Source organism: Chinchilla lanigera, unplaced genomic scaffold (assembly GCF_000276665.1).
Source record: "Chinchilla lanigera isolate Chin_1 unplaced genomic scaffold, ChiLan1.0 scaffold00101, whole genome shotgun sequence".
Classification (NCBI taxonomy): Eukaryota; Metazoa; Chordata; class Mammalia; order Rodentia; family Chinchillidae; genus Chinchilla; species Chinchilla lanigera.
Window position 1 is genome coordinate 1,110,863 of NW_004955502.1, and position 11,540 is coordinate 1,122,402.

General features: G+C 37.9%; 1 long non-coding RNA gene across 1 annotated transcript; it reads left to right on the top strand.

Moving 5' to 3' along the window:
* Positions 1–6,570: 6,570 nt before the first annotated feature.
* On the top strand, positions 6,571–11,126 carry LOC102024478. The gene is made up of 3 exons (XR_001231533.1): positions 6,571–6,649; positions 7,381–7,558; positions 11,046–11,126. It is a non-coding gene; the product is annotated as an uncharacterized LOC102024478 (long non-coding RNA).
* Positions 11,127–11,540: the final 414 nt, after the last annotated feature.

Sequence of the window (11,540 nt, forward strand, 5' to 3'; positions counted from 1 at the left end):
CATTAATTGCCCTGTTGTTTTTGTGCACATGGGAAGAGGCTTTCCTCTCTCTTATATCACAACACCGTCTCATTATACGGTCAGCTGTTGTGGATATATTCACGTGATCTGAGTCTCATGAATCCTTACAGTGAATGTTTAGAATACAAAGCCAGGTTACTGAAATGCATGTCATCCTCACCTGAATGTAAACACTACCCTTTTCGCACATTTTCTCATTTTGGCCCATATTCGGATGCAGAAATTGCCCTCAGTGTCACATGGTTTTTATAGTCTCGCTGCAGATACATAAGAGACCACTGGAAATAGAGTAAAAAAACGGTGAAACCTGAATTTATTTGTGACCACTGTGACTGAAAAGTTGAAGAGGATAATTGTTTATGTTGAATTCACACCAGGACTCTAAAATTGAAATTGCAGGACATGCACAAGTCAGACGTGCACAAGCTAGTTTTTTCAACAATTAGCCCGTTATCCAGCACATAGAAAGCTCTCCACATTTTTAGTAGTCCAGAATGACCTGCAAATGCCTAACTTCTTATATCTCAGAAATAGAGATAACTTGAAGGGAAACTTCGACTAAAACAGGGAAGTAAAATGCCTTTCACGTTAATGGAACTGTGATTTAAATCTCAGTTAAGTTTTGGCTCACAATTTCAAAGGTCATGAAATCAAATGCTTCTGTTATTGCCATTTACAAAGCAAAATCCTAGTATTAGGATTTTCTTTGGAAAATATAGTTGAAAAACTAAAGGAGAAAAAAAAGAAAACCCAAAACAAAAAGCACAGAATGGACAACCTGTTTCCAACCATTGCAAAATGAAGGGGAGGCCTACTGTTCAAAGGAGTTCCACACAATCCATCGTGATTATTATAGTACTGCTTCAGCCTTTAGGGTAAATCCTAAGCAAGACTGGGTATTACACTACCTCGGCTTGATCTCTTCAGCCAAATACATCACCATGTGGCAGAGTGCCACGCTGAGATGAACTATCCCCACCAGCCTGAAAAATGATAACTTTTAATCCCTGCAAGATGTATGACAGTATAACACTTTAATGGTTTTCCATTCCCAAGTTTTTAAAGCAATTATACTGTAAGCTACAGGGCATGTTGTTAGATGAAGTTTTCTGTCCTCAAACTTTCCTTTCCCTGCTGAATATTTTTCTAGCATGAACATTTCCTAAGTTACTATAGAAACTTACTATGAAGCACAGACTTTGCAAAAGCAACTAGAAAGAACAAGTTTTAAAACAAAGCAAGAGATAATTGGAACTGGGGTTGGATTGTGAAGAAATAACCCTTTCTCCTATTCATATATATTCTTGCTTATAAGGAAAACATGAGTGGTATTTCAGTGTATCTTAATTAATTCAAACTGTGAAATTACACAGTAAATCATTAATATTTATGAAAGATGTGCATTAATTGCTTGCAAATTTGGAAATTCCTTAATACTGCTATATTAAATACTTTCCCTTGCAGAGTAAACTATAATTAAAAATTATTTATTGGTTCCTATTAAATCTTTAAGTCTATAGAAAGTCATATAAATATATTTAAGTACATTTCCCTTCAGTCATGATTTTGCAAATGTTTCTTTGTACTTATCTTTGTAAAATGGCAAGAAATTATGAAAGCCAGTGTCTGTACTAAGTAGAAACACCTCTAACTGCAGTGTAAATGTAGGAGTCATCTAGCTTAATTCATGAAAGTTTAAAAAAATTCTTCTGTCTTTCTAACCCATCCTGTGTCTCAAATTTATGAGTCACAAAAGTGAAAGTTAATTACAAGACATGAACTTTTAGGTCTCTTGAAATAAGTTGACATGGAAAAATTCCTGCTCTGAAAGAAGGCTTAAATTCAATGAGGTCACCAATTTGAAAGTAGGTAAATGGAGAAAATATTAGCCTTTGATCTCTACTGGTCATTCCATCTGTCCACTGATTCCTGTGCTCTTCAGGCTCTTTTACAGTTTCTATAGCTCTGCAGCTCTTCTTTTGTATTCTTGTTATTATTCACTAATTTATTCATTCACTCAAAAACTTGAGTACCACTGTGAACTAGAGTGCAGTAATGAGTGAATAATATTGAATACATGTTAAAAATATATACTAAAAACATGATATGTTCTTTGATTGAAAACCCAGAAAATAGAAGTCAGAATAGTAAAAAAAGAAAGAAAGAAAGAAAACACACACACTTTAGGTTAGGTGTTTTGGAGAATATCTGACAAAAGTGGAGAAATGTCTGTGAATAGTTTGAAGTGGTTATTTTCATCAGAATACAAGTGTGCTTCCTTGAAAGTTAAATCAGGATATTCACTTTTTTTAATTTTAAAAATAAAAGAAGGAAAACATTAACAAACAGATAACCATTTACAAAATAGCAAAAGAACAATACAAACAATACAGAATTACAAACAAAGTGGTGGGAAATTAACAATGCTTGTTGTATTACATATTGATATCTTCAAAGTGGTTTCTCAGAAAACAAATAGAGACATGCAGTATTGATCAATCAAGGAATCATTAACTGTTTCTTTCAGCAAAGAAATAGAAGACAGTAGTTCAACTATGTTAACTATCCTGTACATACATATATAAAAAATTTCTCCTTCTTTCCCTTCTCTTTTTCCACATCACAGTTGACCTTTACCCTTGAGCATTTTCCTTTCATTTCACAATGTCTATCACACCTCCTAGTTTTTATTCACTCTTTCAGGTTTTACACTAGTGAGACAATGCAGGGCTTGCACATGCAGGTCTGATTTATTTCCCTTATGAGTATAGTCTCTAGTTGTGACCATTTACCTATAAAGACCTCAAGTTTATCTCTCTTTATAGTGGAGTAGTATTTCATTATATAAAAGTACCATAATTTTTTTATCCAATCTTCAGTGGATGGACATTTGGGTTGCTTCCACAATTTAGAAATTACAAATTGCAGTGCTAAGAACAGAGGTGCACATATATTGCTGTGATATGATGTTTTTAGATCTTATGGGAAAATACCCAGAAAGGGAATAGCTGGGTTGAATGGGATCTCTAGACCTAGTTTTCTGAGGAATCTCCAAACTGATTTCCACAGTGGTTTCACCAGTCTGCATTCACAAAGCTACTGCAATAAAATCAACCTGGTACATGCTAAAAAGCAGACCTGAGGATCAATGGAACAGACTAGAAGAAACAGCCACAACCACAAACACACTCAGCCACCTAATCTTTGATACAGGGGCCAATCAAGCTCACTGGAAGAACAACAGCCTCTTTAATAAATGGTACTGGAAAAATTGGCTTGCTACCTGCCAAAGACTGAAAATAGACCCAAATCTATCACCATGCACCAAACTCAAGTCAAAATGGATCACAGATCTCCATATTAAAACAGAATCACTAAATCTATTGGAAAAGAAAGTAGGTAAAAACCCTGAAGACATAGGGGTAGGCAGAGAGTTCATGAACAAAAACCAAACTGCATGTGAAACACTTGAAAGAATCAACAACTGGGATCTCATCTTACTGAAAAGTTTCTGCACAGCTAAAGAAACCACAAGCAGAGTAAAAAGAAAACCCACAAACTTGGAAAAAATTTTAGCTGATTGTCCCTCAGACAAAGGGCTTCTATCTAGAACATATAAAGAATTAAAAAATATCAGGCCCCCAAATTCAAAGACCCAATCCAAAAATGGGCAGCTGAGATAAATACACACTTCTCAGATAAAGAAATACAAATGGCAAATAAATACATGAGAAAATGTTCATCATTAATCATTCGTGAAATGCAAACTAAAACAACACTGAGATTCCACCTCCCCCTGTAAGAATGGCTAGCATAAAGAAATCAACCAATAACAAATGCCGGAGAGGCTGTGGAGAAATGGGACATTTCACTTTCAAGGAGTGACGGACTTGTTACTCTTTTCTGTACGTCCCTCTAACCCTCTGCTCACTGAGATATAATATCTGAAATCTGCAATTTAAAAGAGGACAGGTATTTTGGTTCATGCCTTCAGAGGTTTCAGTCCATGGGCAGCTGGCTCAAGGCAGAGAGTATGGGGAAGAGTGCTAGGAAGAGATGCCCACATCATAGCAACCAGGACGCAGGCAGTGAAGGGAAGATCTGGAAAGGAAGACGCACCCCTCTGGGTTATGCCCTCAGTGACCGCTCCTTCCGACCAGCCCTGCACCCCATACCAAGCCAGCTGTGATGCCTCCATAATCCAATCACCCTCCACACACCCTGCCTCTAAGCACACAAGGATTTGGGAGGACATGCATATATAAACCATACTACCGTGTTAGTTGTTTCCCTTTTCTACAGGAAAAGTTACCTACATCAGGGTCAAAGAGAAGACTGGGAGAAAAATGGCTTCCAGAAGAGTGAAGTTTTCCTCCTGCCTAGAGATGCACCTTTGCCTACCCTTGAACTTGCAGGATCACTGCTTTACACTTCCAGAGAATAACCTTTGCCCCACACCAGTCAAGATGTTTTCTTAAGCTTCTAAAGAGGGTGAAGGATGTTCGTCCAGAGGAATCCTCCTTAAATTTTTAGTCTTCCCAATAATGTCAATTGATGCTTCACTCAGCACAACATTCACTAAAGTATAGATGCTCAAACAACGTGCTTCTCTACTCCCTAAGCTCCCAAAACAACTGAATCAAAGTTTAATACTGTTAGAAAATTGCCCATAAAATTTGAGAGGTAAAATTTTTCTCTCAGGCTATCCTCCAAGTCAATTATTTTCTCTCTTCTTTTCTTTCTTTCTTTCTTTCTTTCTTTCTTTCTTTCTTTCTTTTTTACTTAACATTCTTTTTAAATCATAGTCATCTTCTAAAATAATAATTCAGTGAGCCTATTAGCAACCCCAAACATGAAAATACTCTGTCAAAAGAGGATATAAAATCCGCTTATCCATCTTTGGGTGATGGTGATTTTTCTTTGAGCTGAATTATCTTTCATTTAAACTAACCTGTTCTCATACTATAAAAGATAAACATGGCCCAACACCATACAAAGAATAAAAACACTCTGTATTGCAAACATGGGCTAATTAAAAAAAGTTGTAGAACTACAGAGAAAAGGTAATCAAGTAGGATTTAGCGTTTCTTCTCTCTCTTTCAAAGGGACCTCACTTCTGATTAATACCTGATTTGTGATCTGTGTGAGATTTTGTTGAAAAAATATAATTCTGGGCTCCATAGAAGCAAGAAATCACTAATTTATTTCACTATATAACAGTTTAGACAAATCGAAGAGCTGAACCTAAAATTAAGGTATCTTTCCCAAACTCAGAAAAGTAGTTTGTGACCTGCAGCAGCAATAGCTGCTCCTTCCCCTCATTCTTTATGTTTTTATTTTGCCTCAGGTAACTTATTACCTGTAGTCAGTTCATTTAAAATCTGCCACATGCAAAAGTGATACCAGGGTGGGAATATAAAAGTCTTGTCCATAATCGAATTCCTTTTTCCTTTGAAATTAACATTTTTAACCTTGAACTGCCTCTCAAAGTTATTCCAGAATAAATTGCTTCCAATAAGGCACTATTTCATTGGACATGCAAAGCAAACATTTATCAACATTCAGCATGAATTAAAAGGTATTTCTAATAAAGCCAAAGAAACAGAAGCAAGGGAAGCAAAACAGACTGTTAAATACAACCATCAACTTGTTTCGTGGCACTGTTATTCTTTCCAAAGACTCACACTAATCAAGAACACTTAGCACCTGTCAGGGACTTTTAAAAAAGAGTAAAAGGTCCAGTTAGATTCCTGAAACCTAAAAATCTTAAGGAAATTGCTCTACAATGACACCAGAAATACTGCTGGGCAATTCAGGAGAAGACAGCTCATTGGCCACAGTGGCTCAAATTGCCAAGCTTGAAACAGTTTAGTAAAAGTAAAGAATGCATCCGTGATAACCTCTAACAGCTATTTGTTCTGTTCCAATCAGGAACTGATAATAGATGGAGACCTGGTCACTGCTATTTAGACCTTGGAGCACAGAAGATGTTGTTGAATCTGCTTTTTAGTAAGTGGTTAGTTACACGATGGATAAAATAAAATATCAAGTCAACAAGATCGGTTTTTGACAAAGTTGGCAAAAATTTTATACTGACAGCCACAGTTACTCAAAACTAGTTTGAATTAATATAGATTTTCCTAATGAAGTTTTTATTTCTAAATCATTTTAAGTACATTTTTCCATTTCATTTCTAAAATGTTTTCAGCACATGCTTACTTTTATTTTTCATATATTGTAAAAATTTATCTCTGTTACCAAACAAAGCTTTGATTATTCCTTACTGCTGCTACTCTGTTGAGAAATATTGCTATTGCTTTCCTTGCTGCTGTTCTTCAGCCACACTAAAGGCAATTTCCAAGATGCCACTGTGCTTTTATGGCAGTAAAATTTCCTTTCCTCACATAAATATTTAAAGTCTGTTGGTGTTACTTCCATTCTACTTTCACTCATTGTGTAGCACCATTCAACTATCCGTGTTGACGTAGCTTTCCCTGTGCTTTTGGTTCCATGTTCTAGAATGTTCTTTTTATCCTCCTATCTATCCCACTGGTTCCTTAGTGTTTTCCAAGTCCTCACATACATTGAACAACCAATGCTGCTCATGGCTGGAGTCTGAAATCTTCAGGTAAATTTCTGTTCCTATCACCTCTTTGATCCTCATTGGCTTATTCCCCACATAGATAAGTCTAGTAATAATAATATTTGGCTTTAATCACAGGACAGTTGGAGTCAAAAAGAATGATATGTAAGCAGTTCAGTGAGTTTAACCATTTATAAAGACTTGTTGTCTTATCTCCAATCAATTAGAATCTTCTCCCCAAAGACCTCTACGGAAACTCTGCTCCTGGTTGCCAGGAAAGACTCTCTCTTTCTGTGGTCAATGAGCTACAGAGTAAGACCTAATCAGCAGCATCAGAAAGAAAGAGTAGGAGGTAGCAAAGGATGAAATCCAGTAATACCATTCTGTTTCTGAATTCACCCACACACTTGGATGCTTCAGGAATGTGACACAATTGAGATTTTTAAAACCTTTTTAACTTTTAAGTTACCAGACGATACCTGATTATTAGTGGCTATGTGACTTCACCTATACCAGGATGGGAATAGTGGTTTATTTTCAAAAGGCTATAAGGAAATTAATGATCACACAACTTTCCATAATTAAACTAAACCTGAAAGGTCAAACCTCCCCAAGTCTTCCTCTTCTTACCTTTACACTTGTGTTATCATCCAGAATGCCATCCCTCTGCAGCACTTACTACACATTCAAGTATAATTAAACCCACTGTGCACACATGTACTGCTTGGGTTCTCCAGAAAAGCAGAATCATAAGGATTTATTAGCTTGGCTTACAGGGTCAAGGGCAGAAGAGCCCACAGTGGCCCTGAGCACTGCAGAGCCAGAGGACACTGCCACTGCTAAGGCTGAGAAGCTGGAAGCTACATAACAAGAGGGATCAAGAACGCAGTACTGGGCTGGTACTGAAGGCCTGGCAGCTCCTAGAGAGTCGCTGGTGTGAGTGGATGTTGAAAGGTGAGTAATCTCGAGTCTGATTTCCACAGATGATGACAACAGTAGAAGATTGCTTGCCCTAAGAGACTGGAGCTTTTCAAATGAGCCAGTTTTCCTTTCTTCCACTTCATTCCATCCAGGCTCTGAGTCTATTGGATGGTAACACAGGGGAGGTCTCCCCCTTGATTGGCTGTCCTAGATGCCAGTCACCTCTGGACACACCTTATAGACATATCCTGAAGCTATGGTGTAACTTGCTGGGTGTTTATGAATCCAGTCAAGTTGACACTATAAGTAATCATTATGCACATAAGATGTCATTTCGCTATTTCAGTCCAATGTGTCCTGCCCCAGTAAAACTAAATATTCCCTTTCCTTTCCCAATGGCTAATTATACCTCTTTAAAGACCACGCTTTGCTTAGCTTATCTACAGTCTACTTCAGTATCTTTCACTGAAGTGTAGACTCTTCCAAGGAAGAAGTGTTTATTCAACTTTGTAGTTCTTATGCTGCCCCACAAAATTTGCAGATAACTCTTGCTCTGTCATTACTCATTTGCTTGAACTAAGCAATTTTTCTTAAAGAAATAGATTTTTAATTTTTGATATTTGTGAAGTTCTCTCTCTCTGCTTACATGAAAAAATGTGGATACTATGTTTTCTCCTTTCAAGTAAAGAAGGGCCTTACTAGAAATGTGCTCTCTGTTACTGGGGATTTATGTGCTACTCAGTTTTTAAAGAGTAAGTTCAATTATAGTTCCCTGCTAGGGTGTAGGCTGCCTGAAGAAAATGGTCATGACTGTCCTGGCCATAGTAATATCTTCAGTAGCATCATTCTTAACATAGAGTGTAATCAATTGTGGAATTTATGTGAAATCTATTATCCAGTGAACTGGAAAATGCCATTTGTATTCCTCACCATATATCTAAAAGAAAAGACTAACAAGGAGTCTTATGAATATCTGAAATAAGTGCTTTGGAATTGATGTTCTCCCAGTGCTTTGAAAACAATAAGCTACTCCTCCACTGGTCACTGAATATCAATATTTATCTAACATATGGAGGCCCAGAATAAAGATTACATTGTAAAACCTCTGTCTTGATATTTTATTGCTCTCTGAAAAAGTTCCTCACATGGGTGGAAAATGTCATGTCCAGGGAATGCCTCTAAAGAAAGAGGCCTTTATCCTATTTCCACTTCCTGTGAGTGATAATATTTGGTAATATTATCACAGGAGAAGATATCTAAAGCCATATAATGACTCTGAGAGTACAAGATACAAAAAGCCAGTGTTTGTAAGATCCTCATGGAGTAAACCTGCCACATCCTCCTGAAAGATTTCCATGTAGAAGTTAAGGGGATATCTCAATCCTTTTGGACTGAGCATCTGTGACTATGCAAGTTATAATGACTTAATAACAGGCTCACATTTTGGGAGGGTGGCATGTCCATTATTAAGTTCTCAGCATCTGACAAAGGCCTTCTTGCCATGACATTACAAAACAGAAGACATGAGGACAAAAGTGAAGAACAAGAAAGGGGGAACTTAGAGCCCTTATAACCTCTCACTTCTTAATGTCTCAGTTTTTAGTACTGCTACAGTGGAAAATTGAATTTCACCTTAAGTTTGGAAAGGGCAGGCCCTGCAGTCATACCTGGGTTGTTGATTTCTATCTGTCTACACTCAAGTTAATCATAATAACTTTTAGTGCTGTTAAATTGAAGCAGTCAATTTTACCTTGGATCAGATTTCACTTAAATTTATGCAAAAATATTTATAATCAGATATATTTATACTTGCACATGAAAAAAATAGTGGAAATAGACTATGAGAGACAGAGAGACTCCTGGCAGTGTTATTCACTAGCTGTGTGTCTTTGGACATGTTTTTCACTTTCTAGTGGACTGAGATGACTCAATTTTAAAATGAGCAAATTGTTTTCTGTGGGTTGATAATGTTAGTGTACCGGGCTTGCCTATGACTTCAGTGGCATAGGTAGAAGGTAAAACAACAGCCAGAGGGCCAGTATGTCCCTGGTGACCAAGCACTGAGCTGGGATGGAAAGGGAGGTTCTCAGAGGAGCAAGCGTGACCTGCTCCTTTTCATCCTTACAGAGCATCTTCCTCCCACTCTCATTTGCAGACATGTGATTTCTGTTCACAACCATGAGCATGACAACATCAGGCCCTAGAGACAGAAAATACAGGTGCTTTGAGTGTGGTTTCACCTGTGCCTTATTGAAGAAGCCGTGGTTCTAGGACACAGTCCACCTTACCCTTTCTCAGAATGAAATGGCTGTGACAGAAAACGTATGAAATGGGGTTTAGTCAAGAAAAATTAAAGGCTGGGGATTTAGCTCAGTGGCAAAGCACCTGCCTGGCAAGCAGGAAGTCGTGAGTTTGATTCCTGGTACCAGGGGAAAAAAAAAAATAAAATAAAATAAAAAGAGGACAACCACGTCTTCCAACAGTAGAAAATAGTTCTTCAAAATATTAAAATTCTTTGAAATAAATTATTATAGAAATTGGAAAAAAATTTTTAAAGAATGATGAAAATTCATGAAGGTAACAGTGGAGAAAAGAGGAGCAAACCCTGAGACATAGGAAAAGGAAAAGAGGGGATTGGAATTACTAAAATTTGAAAGCATGGAGAGGGAGTTCCTGGGGCGCTGGGGCTCGGATGTCTTGGGAGGAAATTCAGGCTGCAAAGGTCCCTGAAGACAATGTAATAAGCCTGGGGCTCTCGGTGCCAGGGAAAATGGCCAGCAGGAATAGACTGCTACTGTCCAAGGAAGTAAGGATTGGGTGGTATTGACAAGAACAAGAATCAAAAAGGTGATAAGTAATGTTATAGGCAGCTGAGTGAGATAGAAATATTATGGGCGATCAGAGAGGGCCAGGCCCTCAAAGGAGCCAACACGAAAGACAAGATAAGATACCTGTGGGCCAGACCTCAAGACAAAAGGACTAAACAAATGCACCCACATACCTCCCTAGGTGTGAACATCAGGGATTGATATTCTAAATAAGTAACAACCACCTTCAAAAAGCCAGAAAGGGCCACTAGCCCAACCCCCTACAGGAAAAGCCCCTGTTCTGTATTCATGCCCTCTTGCTGCATGACTCGCTTCCCCATTTGATCCCCGTTTACTCAATTTTACCTGAACAATTATACTTGTAATCTTATTGGCTGACCACAGTTTTGTCCCACCTCAAGCCCACCTTGTAATTTCCCATTTCCCCCCTATCTTGGACCTGCTTCACCTCGGGGCTTTGCTCTATAAAGTCCCGGGGAAGGGCAAGGTCCTTGGCAACCCACTTGGGCCCCCTTCTGTCCCTCTCTTGGACAGAAACTTTCTTTCCCTCAATAAATATATTCTACTGTTAACCTCTGTTGCTCCTAAAATTCATTCTTCAATTTTAGAGAACACAAACTTGTCCTAGATATCATTCAGGTTGGGAGTGTTTATTTTCCTATATCAGTAAGAGAGTACCTTTTCCTCCCCAGCACTGAACTTCCCTCTAGCAACTCCTACAGGGAGAATCTAATAGGAAAGCTGCTCCTACAAACCGGATACAACCAGAGGAGGCAAGTAGGGGAGAGCTTTAAAACCTGGAGACAATGGCTTAATTAGCACAAAGGGGGTGTGGAACTAGGGAATAGGCTATGTCATTGGAGGAGGATTCATGTTTTATGAAGGTGTGACAATTTGGTCAGATCTTCTAAAAAAGAGAGACATGTTTTCCCTTTTATAACAAAAATTTTCATTTTTTTCCAGAGAGAACAGCTGAAGAATACTGAACGTTATTAAAAGCTTGCATTGCACTTGAGAAAGAAACTTTTTACAATTCCATGAACTAGACACTTCTTTTTTTAAAGGGGTGTCTGACTGAAAAGAGAAAGTCATGAATCTGTTACTTGAGCTACTTATTCTCAGCTGTTTTATGTAGAATGTTTATGGAAGATCTTGTATATATGACATTCTGGGGGGAAGCTTCCTTT